Below are 16,368 nucleotides of genomic sequence, written 5' to 3'. Positions count from 1 at the left end.
CGAGGGAGAACAGAGGACAGGACAAGACTGGACTAGACATGGGACATGAGGAAAGGCTGGAGAGTGGACAGAGAAAGAGACTGGACAAGGGACTTAAACTGAACTGGGAACATGAGCTGGACAGGGGGCCGGACCCTAGACTCGGACAGAGACTGGACTGTGGATGGGAACATAGACTGGACAGAGGGCTGAGACTGGACAAAAGATTGGACAGGGGACAAGGACTGGACACTAGAAAGAGATGGAGACCAGGGACGGGAAAATAGAACAGACAAAAGAATGGACAGGGGGCCAAACGCTAGACAGGGATGGAGACTGTACTGGGGACTGGACAGGACCGGACATGGGGACAGGTACTAAAACAGGAACTGAGACTAATATGGTGATGGGGACAGGAACCGAAAAATTACCAAACATGGGAACAGGAACACAGACAGTAATGGGGACCAAGACAGGTAGAGACAAGGATACATGCATCAACATTAAAGACCCAGGACTGGCAAAAGTCTGAGGGGCCAGCCTGGGCTCCGTTCTAGGAGCTGGTAAAGGAGACCTTGGTGCGGGTCTAGGAGCCCGTGACCTGGGGGCTGTTCCACGAAGCGAGCTTAAAAAAGCGGTGCTTATTTGAGTAAGCCTCGCTTGAGTTCACTTTCAGCTAGTTCCGTTCCACTAACGCAATTCACATTCAACTTGTTCCCACTAATTCAGGCCAGGCTTTTGTAATCAAGGCTTGTGCACGTGCACACGGGTTTTACACAGCCTTAGTAATCGAGCCCTGAAAAATCGAGAAACATGTTCAAAGCTCTGCTGCTGAACAGGAGTGACTATTTGATGAATATAAAGACATAATTGTAAGGAAAGGAAACATTTCTTGTGTTATTAAAATTAATTATGAAAATTACAGACCGATTAAGTGCATAAGCCTATTTAATCCATTCCTTGGCATTCCAAAATGCTATAGTAAATAAAGAAAATTGATAATTATTTTCTGATTTAGAAGCAACATTGGGGATTAAATTGAACATGGCAGCTGGTCAAGGTTAAATATAAAAATATACCAGAATGGAAAGTGTAATTCCAATTGGTTAGTCTAATGTGCAGGGAAATGTTAAATTTCACATTTTAGTGTGTATTATGATATAAATTAACTGCATTAAATATTTTAGCAACCAGAAAAAAAACAGCTGTTGCTGCTACTGGTGGTGATGTCAATCACTGCCTACAGCCTTCAATGTTGGCTGCTCTTTTTATAGCCTACATTTTGCTAATTTATATCACCTGTATAAACATATCGGTAGGGTAGTTGTCTATATCCATTCACTTTTGCATCATTAAATTAACCAAACATTTATACTATTTATATTGAACCAATATGATCACATATGTGAAATGATATAATTATGGGATTACAGATATACTTCAAAGTAACTTAATCTAAAGTACCTGGGCATCAATAATACTAATAAATGTGTGTTTGTGATATAGAGTTTTTGCAAATAAATCTTTGTGGAAAATAACTGTGATTAAATACTGGATTTCATTTTACACTGGCCTGAATTTGTTAAGATTGAACCAATTAACTGCAAAAAATGTTCAGACACATTTCCAATACAGTGCAATACTTAATTAAATGTATAGAAATATTATATGATCTGCTGCATCCACTGCAATTTATTGGATAAAACCATGGTGGAACCTTGTTCCTGGATTTTGTTTCCCACCCGCAAGGCTAAGGCGTCACACGGCTCATCCAATAGAAGCGCTGCAGCTAAGCTAAGCGTCAACTCTAGCCTGGGACAGAGCAGGTTTGTTTAAACGTATATGTTGCTATAGTAACTGGACGAAGTCTAGCCTCTTTCGTGGAGCCGAAATTTGAGCAAAATGAGCCAGGCCTGTCTTAATAAGCCTGGCTTACTGAGTTAGCTCGCTTCGTGGAACAGCCCCCTGGACTGTTTACCGTTTTGGATTTTTGGATCACCTCTGACAAGGCTGCCTTGTGTATGAACATTGGACTGCCTTTCGACTCTGGTATGGTCTTTGCCTCCAGGTATCTGTTTGCTGGCGTTATTTACTCTTTGCTGTTTGACTTTTGTACACCCTGTGGGGTTTTAATAAACATCTTAACTGGATCCGCGAGTGTCTGTGTTCTGTACACCACCATGACATACTGAACACTGAAGGTTTTGTTTCTGTGTGTCTCCCTCTGCTGGTGAGTCTGTATTTATTTGCAGTTCATGCTTCACTAGTTTTCACTATTTTACCTTTAATACTTTGGAAAATTGTTCCATAATTTTTGGCAGATTGGTGAAGCTTTGTTCTTCATTTGTTTCTATAAAGGCGGAGTTTTATGATTTGTGTGTAAATCGCTGCTGTTGCAGCTGTTTTTATTAGTGCCGCTTATTTTTCCTTTACTCTTTCTTTTCTTAACCCCTTTTCTTAAACTCTTTTAAATATTAAAATGTGTTTTCTGTTTTAATAAGAATAAAAAAGGGTCTTTAGTATTTATAAATCATTACATTTACCTTTTAATAATTTTACACATTATCCCACTTTTATTGGAGTTTTGCAAAGTAAAGCAGATTATAATGAGCGTGCACAATATTGCATTCTAATATATAATATAATCAATTATTTGACATCATATGTAGTTGTTTTTATTACACAGTCTTCTCCACTGCGGGCAATCCCTATAAATATTTTCTAAGAGAAATTACGTTAAAATGACTAGAATAAGAATGAATCATCATTTTTTTAAACAATTTCTGTAGGGGTGAAATGCATAGATTATATATGTTTATAGCTACCAGTATTGCCAAAACACAAACTGTGAAATAAGAATTAATCTTTATTTTTAAAAAGTAACATGATTATCTGTCATTTGTACACATAATTACTGTCATTTTGTGTGTATATCATTATAAAATACAGTTTATAGCTTATAACAAAATATGCACAAAAAACAGTAAGGGAGGTGAGTAATAGAGATGCAAGAAAATATCTGCAAATTAAGGATTATTTTCTGGCAACCCTGACAGACATTTCCTTTCTGTCTGAAAACAGAGAAGAACTGTTATGTTTTATGATTTTAAACTATACTGTACAGAACCTGGAAGGCGCAATGGATAAATAAAATAAAATGAAACACAGAAACCAAACTAAAACACAGTGCATAACCTCCGCGAAGCAGCAGAGGAGTTAAAGGCTCGGCTACAGAGAAGCCAACACAGCAAAATCTGCACACTGTATTATATAACTGTAACACTACAGCATTAATAATCAGCAGGTTATAAATGTAGATAATTGATGGTAATCACAGCAGCCCTGTAACAGATCATGAGCAGAAAATGCTCTTTTCCCTTTCTAAACTGGCAGCCCAAGTAATTAATCTAATTTTCCCTTAAAATACTATGACTTTAATCTCAAAGTAAACGGTTAAATTTTTTTTAAAGTGACTCTAAATGCCATTATAGCAGATATAAACAGCACTGCAGACGTGTGTTTATTCTGCTTTTGTGCACATGAGATAAAAAAAATTGTGCACATAAAAAACATTCACTCAAAATAAGAAATCGTTCACTCAAAAAAATCACTTAAAAGAAAGAAATCGTTCACTCAAATAAAAAAAATCGTTCACTCAAAATAAATTGTTCGCTCAAATAAAAAAAATTCGTTCACTCTAAATAAAGAAATCTTTCGCTCAAATAAAAAAAATTATTCACTCTAAATAATGAAATCTTTTGCTCAAATGAAAAAAATCATTCGCTCTAAATAAAAAAAATCATTCATTAAAATAAAGAAATCGTTCAATCAAATTAAAACAATAATTCGCTCAAATAAAAAAAAATAATTTGCTCTAAATAGAGAAATCGTTCGCTAAAATAAAAAAATAGTTCACTCAAAATAAAGAAATCGTTTACTCAAATTAAAAACAATAATTCACTCAAATAAAAAAAAATCGCTCTAAATAAAAAAAATCATTCATTAAAATAAGAAATCATTCGCTCTAAATAAAGAAATAATTCGCTCAAATAAAAAAAAATCATTTGCTCTAAATAGAGAAATCGTTCACTCAAATTAAAAACAATAATTCACTCAAATAAAAAAAAATCATTCGCTCTAAATAAAAAAGTTATTCATTAAAATAAAGAAATTGTTCGGTCAAATAAAAAAAAATAATTCGCTCAAAATGAAGAAATTGTTAGCTCAAATAAAGAAAATCATTTGCTTTAAATAAAGAAATCAGTTGCTGAAATAAAAAAAAATATTTGCTCTAAATAAAGAAATCTTTCCCTCAAATAAAAAAATCATTCATTCAAAATAAAGAAATCATTCACTTGAATTTAAAAATTCATCCTCTAGAAATAAGGAAATCGTTCGCTTAAAAAAAAATCGTTCACTCAAATTAAAAACAATAATTCACTCAAATAAAAAAAATCATTCGCTCTAAATAAAGAAAATCATTCATTAAAATAAAGAAATAATTCGCTCAAATAAAAAAATATTCACTCAAAATAAAGAAATCGTTTGCTGAAATAAAAAAAATAATTTGCTCTAAATAAATAAATTATTCGCTCAAATAAAAAAGAATTTCCTCTAAATAAAGAAATTATTCGCTAAAATAAAAAAAATAATTTTCTCTAAATAATGAAATCTTTTGCTCAAATAAAAAAATCATTCGCTCTAAATAAAGAAATCTTTCACTTGAATTAAAGAAATTGTGAACACAATCGTTTCAGTCAAATTTGAATCTTTAAAACTGCTGCTATCATGTGATAAATTAAAGAGAGGAGTGTTTAAACTGATTTTTTACTCCAGACCATAATAACAGAACTATGATCAGTATAATCATCACTAATCATTAATGAGTTTAGGATGATTTGTTGCATCTCTCTCGGATGTGATTGGTGATCAGAATACAGTCCAGTCTTCTCTAAACACACAGATCCACCAGCAGGGGGCGACACTGCATCTGAAACACACAGAATAATCCCAGTGTTTATCTTCACTTCCTGCAGATGAACTCAGGAGGGCTATAAGAGAGCTGACTGTTGTTTTATGATCTGAAATATTTTAGGAGTAACAAACATGCTAAAAAAAAAAAAAAAAACATTTTTCACGTGTGTGTGCGTGCGTGTGTGTACCTATATCAGCACAGAGGTGTGTTAATGCTATAATGATATTCTCCTGCTTCCAGCTGGCTGAGTTGCTATGGTTACAGATGATGATGCTGTCCCAGACTGACAGGGAAAGGGCGACGCCTCCAGGTGATGTCACTTCCTTCTCCTCACAGGTCTTTTTATAACAGGTGGAGTTGATTGAGAGGTCGTGACCTCTGCAGGTGAGGGTGATGTCACAGGGGTCAGCTCTGTTATAGCTTAGCATTGTGACAGCAGATAGTGTTGATGTTTACTCAGTATCCTGATGCTAAAGCTAAAGTAGCTGTAGCTGCTTTTGGTCAGAATCACTCTCTATTACAGAAATACAGCTTTTTACAAGTGCTGTTTAAAACCTGAACAGTACATTTATGTTTATTTATACAGTGGCTTTCAAAAGTATTCATACCCCTTGAACTTTTTCATATTTTGACGCATTACAACCACAAACGTAAAAAATATTTAATTTAAATTTAATGTGAAAGATCAACACAAAAGTGGTATTCAATTGTCAAGTGGAAAGAAACTCTTTTAGGGCATGTCTCCACCAGCTTTGCGCATCTAGTGACTGAAATTTCCCGCCCATTCTTCTTGGCAAAACAGCTCAAGCTCAGTCAGATTAAAAGGAGAGTGTGTGTGGACAGCAGTTTTCAGATCTTGCCACAAGTTCTAGATTGGGTTTAACTGTGCCATTCTAACACATGAATATTCTCTGATCTAAAATGTAGAAAAGCAGCACCAGAGCATAATGCTGCCACCACCATGTTTCACAGTGGGGATGGTGTGTTCATCAGAGTGATGTGCAGTGTTAATTCTCTGCCACACATAGCGTTTTTGCATTTTGACCAAAAATTCAACTTTGGTCTCATGTGATCAAAGCACCTTGTTCCACCTAAGCTGTGGATCTCTGCATTTCATCCAGAGTTACCATGGGCCTGTGTTTTCTTTACTTTTATGATTTTAAACTATACTGTACAGAACCTGGAAGGCGCAATGGATAAATAAAATAAAATAAAACACAGAAACCAAACTAAAACACAGTGCATAACCTCCGCGAAGCAGCAGAGGAGTTACAGGCTCTGCTACAGAGAAGCCAGCACAGCAAAATCTTCACACTGTATTATATAACTGTAACACTACAGCATTAATAATCAGCAGGTTATAAATGTAGATAATTGATGGTAATCACAGCAGCCCTGTAACAGATCATGAGCAGAAAATGCTCTTTTCCCTTCCTAAACTGGCAGCCCAAGTAATTAATCTAATTTTCCCTTAAAATACTATGACTTTAATCTCAAAGTAAACGGTTAATTTTTTTTAAAGTGACTCTAAATGCCATTATAGCAGATATAAACAGCACTGCAGACGTGTGTTTATTCTGCTTTTGTGCACATGAGATAAAAAAAAATTGTGCACATAAAAAACATTCACTCAAAATAAGAAATCGTTCACTCAAATTAAAAACAATCATTCACTCAAAAAATCACTTAAAATAAAGAAATCGTTCACTCAAATAAAAAAATCGTTCACTCAAAATAAATTGTTCACTCAAATAAAAAAAATCGTTCACTCTAAATAAAGAAATCTTTCGCTCAAATAAAAACAATTATTCACTCTAAATAATGAAATCTTTTGCTCAAATGAAAAACAATAATTCGCTCAAATAAAAAAAAATCATTCATTAAAATAAAGAAATCGTTCAGTCAAATTAAAAACAATAATTCGCTCAAATAAAAAAAATCATTTGCTCTAAATAGAGAAATCGTTTGCTAAAATAAAAAAATAGTTCACTCAAAATAAAGAAATCGTTTACTCAAATTAAAAACAATAATTCACTCAAATAAAAAAAATCGCTCTAAATAAAAAAAAATCATTCAAATAAAATCACTCAAATAAAAAAAATCGCTCTAAATTAAAAAAAATCATTCATTAAAATAAGAAATCATTCGCTCTAAATAAAGAAATCGTTCGCTAAAATAAAAAAAATCATTTGCTTACAATAAAGAAATTGTTTGCTCAAATAAAATAAAATAATTCGCTCTAAATAATGAAATTTTTTGCTCAAATAAAAAAGTGATTCGCTCAAAATAAAGAAATTGTGCGCTCAAATTAAAAAAATAATTCGCTCTAAATAAAGAAATTGTTTGCTGAAATAAAAAAAATTATTCACTCTTAATAAAGAAATAATTCGCTCAAATAAAAAAAATCATTTGCTCTAAATAGAGAAATCGTTCGCTAAAATAAAAAAATCGTTCACTCAAAATAAAGAAATCGTTCACTCAAATTAAAAACAATAATTCACTCAAATAAAAAAAATCATTCGCTCTAAATAAAAAAGTTATTCATTAAAATAAAGAAATCTTTCCCTCAAATAAAAAAATAATTCATTCAAAATAAAGAAATCAAACTCACGAGGGCTATAAGAGAGCTGACTGTTGTTTTATGATCTGAAATATTTTAGGAGTAACAAACATGCTAAAAAAAAAATCATTTTTCACGTGTGTGTGCGTGCGTGTGTGTGTGTACCTATATCAGCACAGAGGTGTGTAAACGTTTTATTCTCCTGCTTCCAGCTGTCTGAGTTGCTATGGTTACAGATGATGATGCTGTCCCAGACTGACAGGGAAAGGGCGACGCCTCCAGGTGATGTCACTTCCTTCTCCTCACAGGTCTTTTTATAACAGGTGGAGTTGATTGAGAGGTCGTGACCTCTGCAGGTGAGGGTGATGTCACAGGGGTCAGCTCTGTTATAGCTTAGCATTGTGACAGCAGATAGTGTTGATGTTTACTCAGTATCCTGATGCTAAAGCTAAAGTAGCTGTAGCTGCTTTTGGTCAGAATCACTCTCTATTACAGAAATACAGCTTTTTACAAGTGCTGTTTAAAACCTGAACAGTACATTTATGTTTATTTACAGTGGCTTTCAAAAGTATTCATACCCCTTGAACTTTTTCATATTTTGACGCATTACAACCACAAACGTAAAAAATATTTAATTTAAATTTAATGTGAAAGATCAACACAAAAGTGGTATTCAATTGTCAAGTGGAAAGAAACTCTTTTAGGGCATGTCTCCACCAGCTTTGCGCATCTAGTGACTGAAATTTCCCGCCCATTCTTCTTGGCAAAACAGCTCAAGCTCAGTCAGATTAAAAGGAGAGTATGTGTGGACAGCAGTTTTCAGATCTTGCCACAAGTTCTAGATTGGGTTTAACTGTGCCATTCTAACACATGAATATTCTCTGATCTAAAATGTAGAAAAGCAGCACCAGAGCATAATGCTGCCACCACCATGTTTCACAGTGGGGATGGTGTGTTCATCAGAGTGATGTGCAGTGTTAATTCTCTGCCACACATAGCGTTTTTGCATTTTGACCAAAAATTCAACTTTGGTCTCATGTGATCAAAGCACCTTGTTCCACCTAAGCTGTGGATCTCTGCATTTCATCCAGAGTTACCATGGGCCTGTGTTTTCTTTGGACTTTATGATGCTGTTTACTCCCCAATATTCTCTTAACCATCCTCTGAGGCCATCTTGGAGCAGTTGTATTTGATTTGAGATTAGATTATTAGCAGTCATCAGGCAACTTCTGAATGCAATTGGTTGAACTCAAAGAAAACTTTTGCACACCACACTTTTTTTAGTTTTTTATTTGTAAAACTAAAAAAAAAAAAAAATCCCCTTTCACAATTGTAAATCACTTTGTGTTGGTCTTTCACATTCAATTCCAATGAAATATATTTATGCTTGTGGTTGTAATGTGACAAAATATGGAAAAGTTCAAGGGGTATGAAAACTTTTTCAAGTCACTGTAGTTCACTATTAAACACACATAATGCATCTTGCAGAATGTAGTGTACAGATGATGTACGCTAGAATTTCCAGTTGTCACGTCTGGTGTTGTAGGCGCTCCCTGTCCTTCCACACTTAGCTCCAACGGAGGTTCTCAGTCAAACAACAACAACACCCAGAATGCACCACACACTGACATCACACACGCTGCTGATCACGTGACACCTCACCTGCCCCGGCCAGGAAGTCCTGAATACTGATTACCTGAATAAGGTCTGCTCACACACACACACACACACACACACGCCGCGTATTGCCTGGTTTCGCCCACATTACAAAGCGTTTATCTCTGTTACAGTTTTCTCGTGTATGACCTTGCTTTTGTTTTCTCGACTCTGATTTTTGCCTTGCCTACTCTGTGGATTTTTGTGTATTACCTGGAATGCTTATCGTTTACGTTTTTTGGATCACCTCTGATACTGCCTGCTTCGTGTATGAACTCTGGACTGTGTATTGTTTCTGATTGTGGATCTCCTCTGATACTGCCTGCCTCGTGTATGACCATTGGACTGCCTCACTATCCGGTAATGGTCTTTTCCACCTGGTATCTGCTTAACAGTATTATCTACCAACTGCTACTGTTTTGTTTTGTACCCTGTGGGTTTTTAATAAAATCCTTAACTGGTTCCGCGAGTGTCTGTATTCTGTACCCCACCATGACACCACTATATATCATAAAGCAGTGTGGTGGTGTTTTTTCAGACAATACAGAAACAGAGATGGTTTGTTTAGTCGTTTCCTCCTCAGTTTTATATCTTTAGTAAATTGTGAATAGTGAAAGAGTTAATTAGTGAACAAATAACTATTAACTTTTATCTGTTTTAATATAGATATAGTGTTGTATTAAAGAGTACCTTTGTTTTCTGTAGTATATTAAAATATGTTAAAATAAAACATGTCTGATGTGCTGGAATGACTTACCTAAAACAGGGAGTCGATGCGCACATAATGTAGTTGTCTTTTCTGTATTGGATGCTTTTACTTCATACAGTCCATTATCAGTCTTCTGTAGATTCTTCAGGGTCAGGCTGCAGGTTTCCTCAATAAACTCCACTCTGTCTTTATAACGGGGGGAGGGCTTAATATCTTTATATTGTTTATAATATTTTAGAACAGGAACAGATCCACTAAACACCCAGAAAAACTCATCAAACTCTGATACAGATCCATTTATCTCCAGCTGAACAGAATCACCAACCACTCTGAACACGTCACTGGATCCTGCAGAGAGAAAAGAGAGTATGTTGAACATGTTGCTGTAGAACAGATTTGTAATGACTTAAAACTTTACAACATGTTATTAATTACTTTACAATAAGTGTATGTACGTTTATTACAATTATATCATGTTATTTCTGTATTGGAGCTGTAAGAATGTGTAAATATTTAATGATTAATGTGTTAAACCGTTATATATATATATATATATATATATATATATATATATATATATATATATATATATATATATACTGTAATCTATACACTCACTGTTATAATACAATGTATCTGTAGTTACATTTTGGTGCCAGAATCTTAATTAATTTTAATTTGGGTGGAAATGATCAGAATTGTTGATCAGAGAGACTGCTTCTGGATCCTTATCCTGGTCTTGTGTGACACTGTCAGATTTTATGTGGTTCGGTTTTCTGGATGTTGTGTTGAGCATCAGTGAGAACGAAGGGTCTTCTTGGTTTATTTTAGTATATTTTAAGGGATATACTTTCATATGTTTTTATAGAGTGTTGAATCTTTTATGGCAGTTAAGAACTGAGGACTGCATGTGTACCAATGATCTGGAGATGATTTGTAAAGAAGAATGGTCCAAAATACCTTCAAACAGGAGCCAGACTCTTACTGGAAGTTCATATATACATATATACTCTGTGATGTGACAATAAATAGGATTTGATTTGATATTTGATGTGATCATCAAATGTGTGCATCAGTGCTGTTGCGTTATTCTGCCTCAAGGTGGCACCAGTGCATCAGTTCAGGTATTTTAATGTTGGGTGGATTATAGACGTGGAAGCTACCAGTGGTGAAATCAAAGTTTATCAATCTATTAAAGGGGACATGAAACATTTCAGTTTGTACAAGTTTTCTAAGGGATTAAATATAATGGAATTTAAATAATAGTGATAGTAATGGAATGAAAATATAATGGGGGGGGGGGTTTTATATAAAATGTTTACACACTAAATTATAATATATTTATGTATTTATGTTTGTTACGTTTGAGCTAGGGCGCCGCCATGTTGCCCGTGCAGCACTGGTGACGTCACGAGGTTGGTTGGTTTAAGAGCCCAGTTACAGAGCTAGCGTAAAAGAGCTTGTTGTTTGTGGAGATTATGGATGAAGACGAAGCTGAACTAGGCTAATGTGGAGCATTTACTCAGAGATCTTTCCTGTATAAACCTGAGCAGGACTTTTCAGATGCTTTTCTGAGAGAGAGACGTTTTTGGAGTGTCTATTCTCTCTCTACGTGGAGCCGTGCTGAAACCCTGCAGCGCGTGCACAGCAGGTACTGCCATCCAGTTAACCAGCTAGTTTATATACATTTAGCTATTTAACCTGTAAAGTCCAGAGTTCATTAAGACTGAATAAAACGTACATGATTTAAGTGGATATTGAAACACACAGGCGCTGTTTGGTTGATAAACCGTTCAGTTTAGAAGTTAGAAGGCTTACTGGGTACTTAGCTTCATCTAGTTAGCGTTAGCTAGTTAACTAGCGTTGGCTAGCTATGGTAAGATAGCTAGATAAGTAGCTAACGCTAGCTATGTTCTCTTTTAATTGTCAGTTTATCTAGACTTTCGGTAACGGTACCTCTCACTGCTCTGCTGGGTGAGCGCGGTGTTCTCGTTCCGTGCGGCTACAGCTGCTGCTCTCATAGTAACCTTACCCTCAGTCGGACGGTCTGTACATCCCAGCTGATCAGAGGAAAAATAAAAACGGAGGAAAAAAGCCTTATTATTATTATATTATTATAATAATAATAATAATTATTATTATTCCAAGTACTAATGTTTCTCGGAGAGAGTTTGGCTTCTTATGGATTATAATCTGCCTTGTAAAATCTAAAAAATGGAAACAAAAAGCACGATGACTGTGGATCATCTACTGGTATCAAAAGGAAGAGGTTTTTAAAATGTATTTGTTAAACTAAAGACTTAAAATTAGGGACTTTATTAAACTTGTATTACTGTGTACTTTTACAGTACTTGGGAAAATGTGAATATACTGCTGCAAATTGTAAATATTTAACTAAACCAGTAAAATAATTACACAGAATATATTTGAAATATATTATATACATATTAGATGACAATGTTTGGCAATCACACTAATATTGTATTCAAAGAAGGAGCCTTACTTTTGATACAGAAAGTAAGAGCAGTTATAATTTATAATAAGTAATCAATAAAATGTGTAGTGTGTAAGTTATTGTACATTTTTATATCAATAATTCAGACTTTAGTTCAGTTAAAAACCCTATTAGACTATTAGACAACCATATGTGACCCTCATAATCCAAATTCATGTAAACAAACAAAACATTACAAAACAGGTAAACAGATTTGTATTCTCACTCATTCATAAATCACTGCAGTGTCTGTGTTCCACCAGCAGATGGCCTCCAAGCTCCACCAAAAAACATCTCCTCTAGAAATCTGATCAGGAGCAGATAATAGCAGCTGCTGAATAAAATCATCTCAACAAACAAACAAAAAAGTTAATGTAAGAATTTACTGTATCTGGACCTGTAATATATTCACGCACTTGTTTGAACACACCACACAAAGCTGACAAAACAACAAGTCACAAGATTATTACACACAAAAAAATAAGTATTACATAGAAAACTATTACATTAAAAATCCACACAAATTATATATAATATTGTATTATATACAAATATTTATTATTAATAAAGTAAATCAAACAATTGCGTTAAGAAAATTTAAAACACCTTACCTCCTGCCTTAGACGAACACTAAAACTTTAATCTTACAAAAAATCCCGTCATAAAACATTATTTTAGTATCGCTAACAATGTTGTAAATCAGTGCGTAAGAAACTGTGTTGAGTGCGCACCGCATTTCCGCAGCGTGAGGCTATTTTTCTAGATTTTTTATCTTGTACACTACTTAGGGAGCCTAATGAAGAAACACCATGTCTCCTATAGGCATTAAACATACATTATTACACACATTATCAGCCACCAATATCAGGTTAAGAGCTGTTATTATTAAAATAAAAGCTTAAGTGAATATATTTTCCAGTTAATATAGAGTATTTTAAGCTGAATGTAAAATAGGGGACCCTTTAATTCAGCAGGTCTTGTCTCTGGGGGGCAGCGAAGTAAACAAAACTTTAATTTCCTGAAAAAACATTTTCTTTCAAAGTCAAAAGAGCGCTGGACTTTAATGTACACAGATTTCTCTCCTTAAAACGGATTATTTGGGTGAGTAAAGCTCTTAGATTAATTTACAGTAAGCTTACATTTCCACAATTTTGACTGAAATGGCTGAAAATAGAGGCCGCTGCGCTAGCTAGCGCTTAGCTACCTAGTTACAAGCCATAGCAACCGCTCACATAGCCGAGTTTTAACACCACTGTGGCTAAATACACTAATTACAATATAAAAGACATACACAGCGGACAGTATGAACACCTACCTGCTGTTTTACTGCTGTTTTTAGCCTCTTTTAGCCTCATGCTAATCACTAAATTAGCTTCAGTCACCTAGCTTAGCTAGCTAGCTCAGAGCAGGTAGATAACAAGCTGCCACTCTAACTTACCTGTGTCTGGTAAACTGTGTTGTGTAGTAAAACTAATATATTATATTATATTAACTATATATTGTAGCAAGGAACACATTTTTTGACTAAACAAAAGTTTTAATTATCTGGATCCGAGTTTTATAATTTGTAATTTTCCACTGATTTAATTTTATTTTCAACTTCCTCTTCCCTATTTTCCCAGTTAACTTCAGCACATTTATCTGTTGTTATAAAGTCCTATAATTATTTTTTTTTTTTTAAATGCTAAGTTCAAAAATAGAGGATCATTTTATCCCATCCAGATGTCTGCTGTTTTATCCAAATTGAATTTTGCTCCTGCTGCGTCTTCATAAATTCTATAATCCGGAACTCTTTCTGATTTCTTACGATTACTGTGACGTCGTCATCAGCAAAGTTTGTAAGTTTAAAAGATTCTTTACCTAAGATATCAATTCCTTTAATTCTGGTATCATTTTTAATTTTATTTAAAAGGGGTGTGCTTATGTGCTAACACACACATAAGACTGCACTTAAAGGGCAGCCTTGTTTGAGTCCTCTATGTGTCTCAAATTCTGTTAAAATACCCTTTAGCATTAATTTCATATAATAACTTGATCTTATGAAGGAAATTTGGTGGAAAACCATAGTGCTGCAAATCATTCCATAAATATTCCCTGGACACATAGTCAAAAGCCTTTTTCTGATCTAAAGTAATTATCTAAAATTCCTTATCATTATTTAAATTCATTCATTTATTATAAATCAAGGTAATCACACATTTATAGAACAATTCATTCATTTTTCCATCTCTAATACCTTCATTAAAATAATTTTGTAATTAAAATAATTTTGCATTTCGGAGGTCCTGGAGTTTTCATCATGTAAACCCTTATTTACTTCAACAATTTCTTCCTTTGTAATTGGTTGACATTGACGAGAGTTCCTCTGCTTGTAATTTTGAACAGCCTGATTAATAATTGTGAATTTTTTGGTTTCCTGTATATTTTCAGTTTTTCTTTTTTGTTTTCTATTACATTCCCATGCTCATCTCAAATCCCTTTAATCATCTGCGTGACATTAAGTTCTCTAAAAAGTGTCATTTTAATAACTCGATCTTGAGCTGTGTTAACATTATTAATTATACATTTCTTGTTGTTATAAAAACAATCAATATAGATTGACCTTCCGGGAATCAATTATGTGTAATTAATTATTTCAAACAATTGATTATAGAATAATAAACCAATTCCATCAGCTTTACATTCTCCAATAGAAAGGAAGGAATAACCATTATCCCACATTTTTTTGGATTTTCTATATCTTCATATGTATTTAGTTTTGTTTACTGTAAACACAACACAACAAATCTCTGCTTTTTTTTCTTTTAAATATACAAAATTTCTCATTCCTGTTCTTTTTATACTGAATCCCCCAACACTGCATAGTGCAATATTAAGTCAGACAGAGGAGATAAAGAAATGTTTATTTCTTTTACTTTTTCTTAGTGTACCGTTCATTCTGCTTCTAACCTCCTTTTTTAGGTTTTCTTTTCCGTTTCTTTTTGTTGGATGCAGCAGCCCCTGTGCGTATGTATGGTGGTAGATCTGGTCATAGATGGAAGGAGAGGTGATGAAGAATGAGGAGGAACTTGGTTTGCTTGTGTTTCGGCTGCTGCAGACTCGTACTCCTCGCTGCTGTCTCCTTCAGACGAGGTGCTGGTGTTCGGATTTCCTCCGTCTGTCTCTCCGCTGCTGCTGCTGCTTCCGCTGCTTCCGCTGCTACTTAAATCTTCATGATGACGGTCATTTCCATCCTCTACTCTTTCACTTCCATTGTAGAGAGCTTCACTTGGACCTGGTTCCTCCACTGCGTCTGGTTCAACTCGGTTTGGGTGACTGATCATTGGACGTGTTATTAGAGGGATTTAATTTCTTCAGAAACTACTTCCTCTTTTTTATTTCCACTTACTGTCCACACAGTCACCATTATTAAAATACACACCTAAAATTTGTATTTGCTCTTTATCTGGAACATCGACTCTGAACTTCTTTCTTTGATCCCCAATCCACACACATTCAGATTTAGCCATATTAAGCTTTGCACCAGAAAGTTTTATATTAAATGTATAATATTCCATTATAATGTCTAAGTCTTTTTTTGTTTTAATAAAAACTGTAATATCATCTGCATAAGCTGTGATTTTAACTAAATAATCTCCTCTTTTAATACCTTGTATTCTTTCATCATTATGGTAGAACGTAAAGGGCAGAACTCAGAGGATAATCTTGTTTTATTCCTCCTATCGGCCTCTGTTTTTGCTCCACTCATCCATCAAGTTTTTCTGAGTTAAAGTTTGTTGAATTTTTAAGAGTGCAGGTACGTAACAGTTTTAGATTTTATCCTGACGTTTAGTTTTTTTTTTGATCTGACTTCATGATCAACATTCAACGTGAAATGAATTTCTATTGACGTTGGTGATCAGCTGGATAGTGAAGCTTTTATCCTCCAGTTAGACCAGGAGCTCACCACTCACCCTGCTACTCCTACCATGTCCAACTGTTAGTCCTCATTTACT

At 34.4% G+C, this 16,368-nt stretch overlaps 3 protein-coding genes across 4 annotated transcripts in view; 1 reads left to right on the top strand and 2 right to left on the bottom strand.

Moving 5' to 3' along the window:
* The window catches only part of LOC125801199 (zinc finger protein 271-like), an 883,173-nt gene that overhangs the window by 432,748 nt on the left and 434,057 nt on the right, over positions 1-16,368 (bottom strand). The gene's annotated exons all lie outside the window — the stretch shown is intronic.
* LOC111190407 (uncharacterized) overlaps positions 1-16,368 on the bottom strand; it is a 305,136-nt gene that overhangs the window by 12,422 nt on the left and 276,346 nt on the right. The window lies entirely within an intron of this gene.
* LOC111190059 (NLR family CARD domain-containing protein 3-like) overlaps positions 1-16,368 on the top strand; it is a 260,290-nt gene that overhangs the window by 56,550 nt on the left and 187,372 nt on the right. The window lies entirely within an intron of this gene.

The sequence above is a fragment of the Astyanax mexicanus genome, chromosome 4 (genome assembly GCF_023375975.1).
Source record: "Astyanax mexicanus isolate ESR-SI-001 chromosome 4, AstMex3_surface, whole genome shotgun sequence".
Lineage (NCBI taxonomy): Eukaryota > Metazoa > Chordata > Actinopteri > Characiformes > Acestrorhamphidae > Astyanax > Astyanax mexicanus.
Note: the sequence above shows the minus strand (reverse complement) of the source record. Positions and strands in the feature narration are given on the sequence as shown.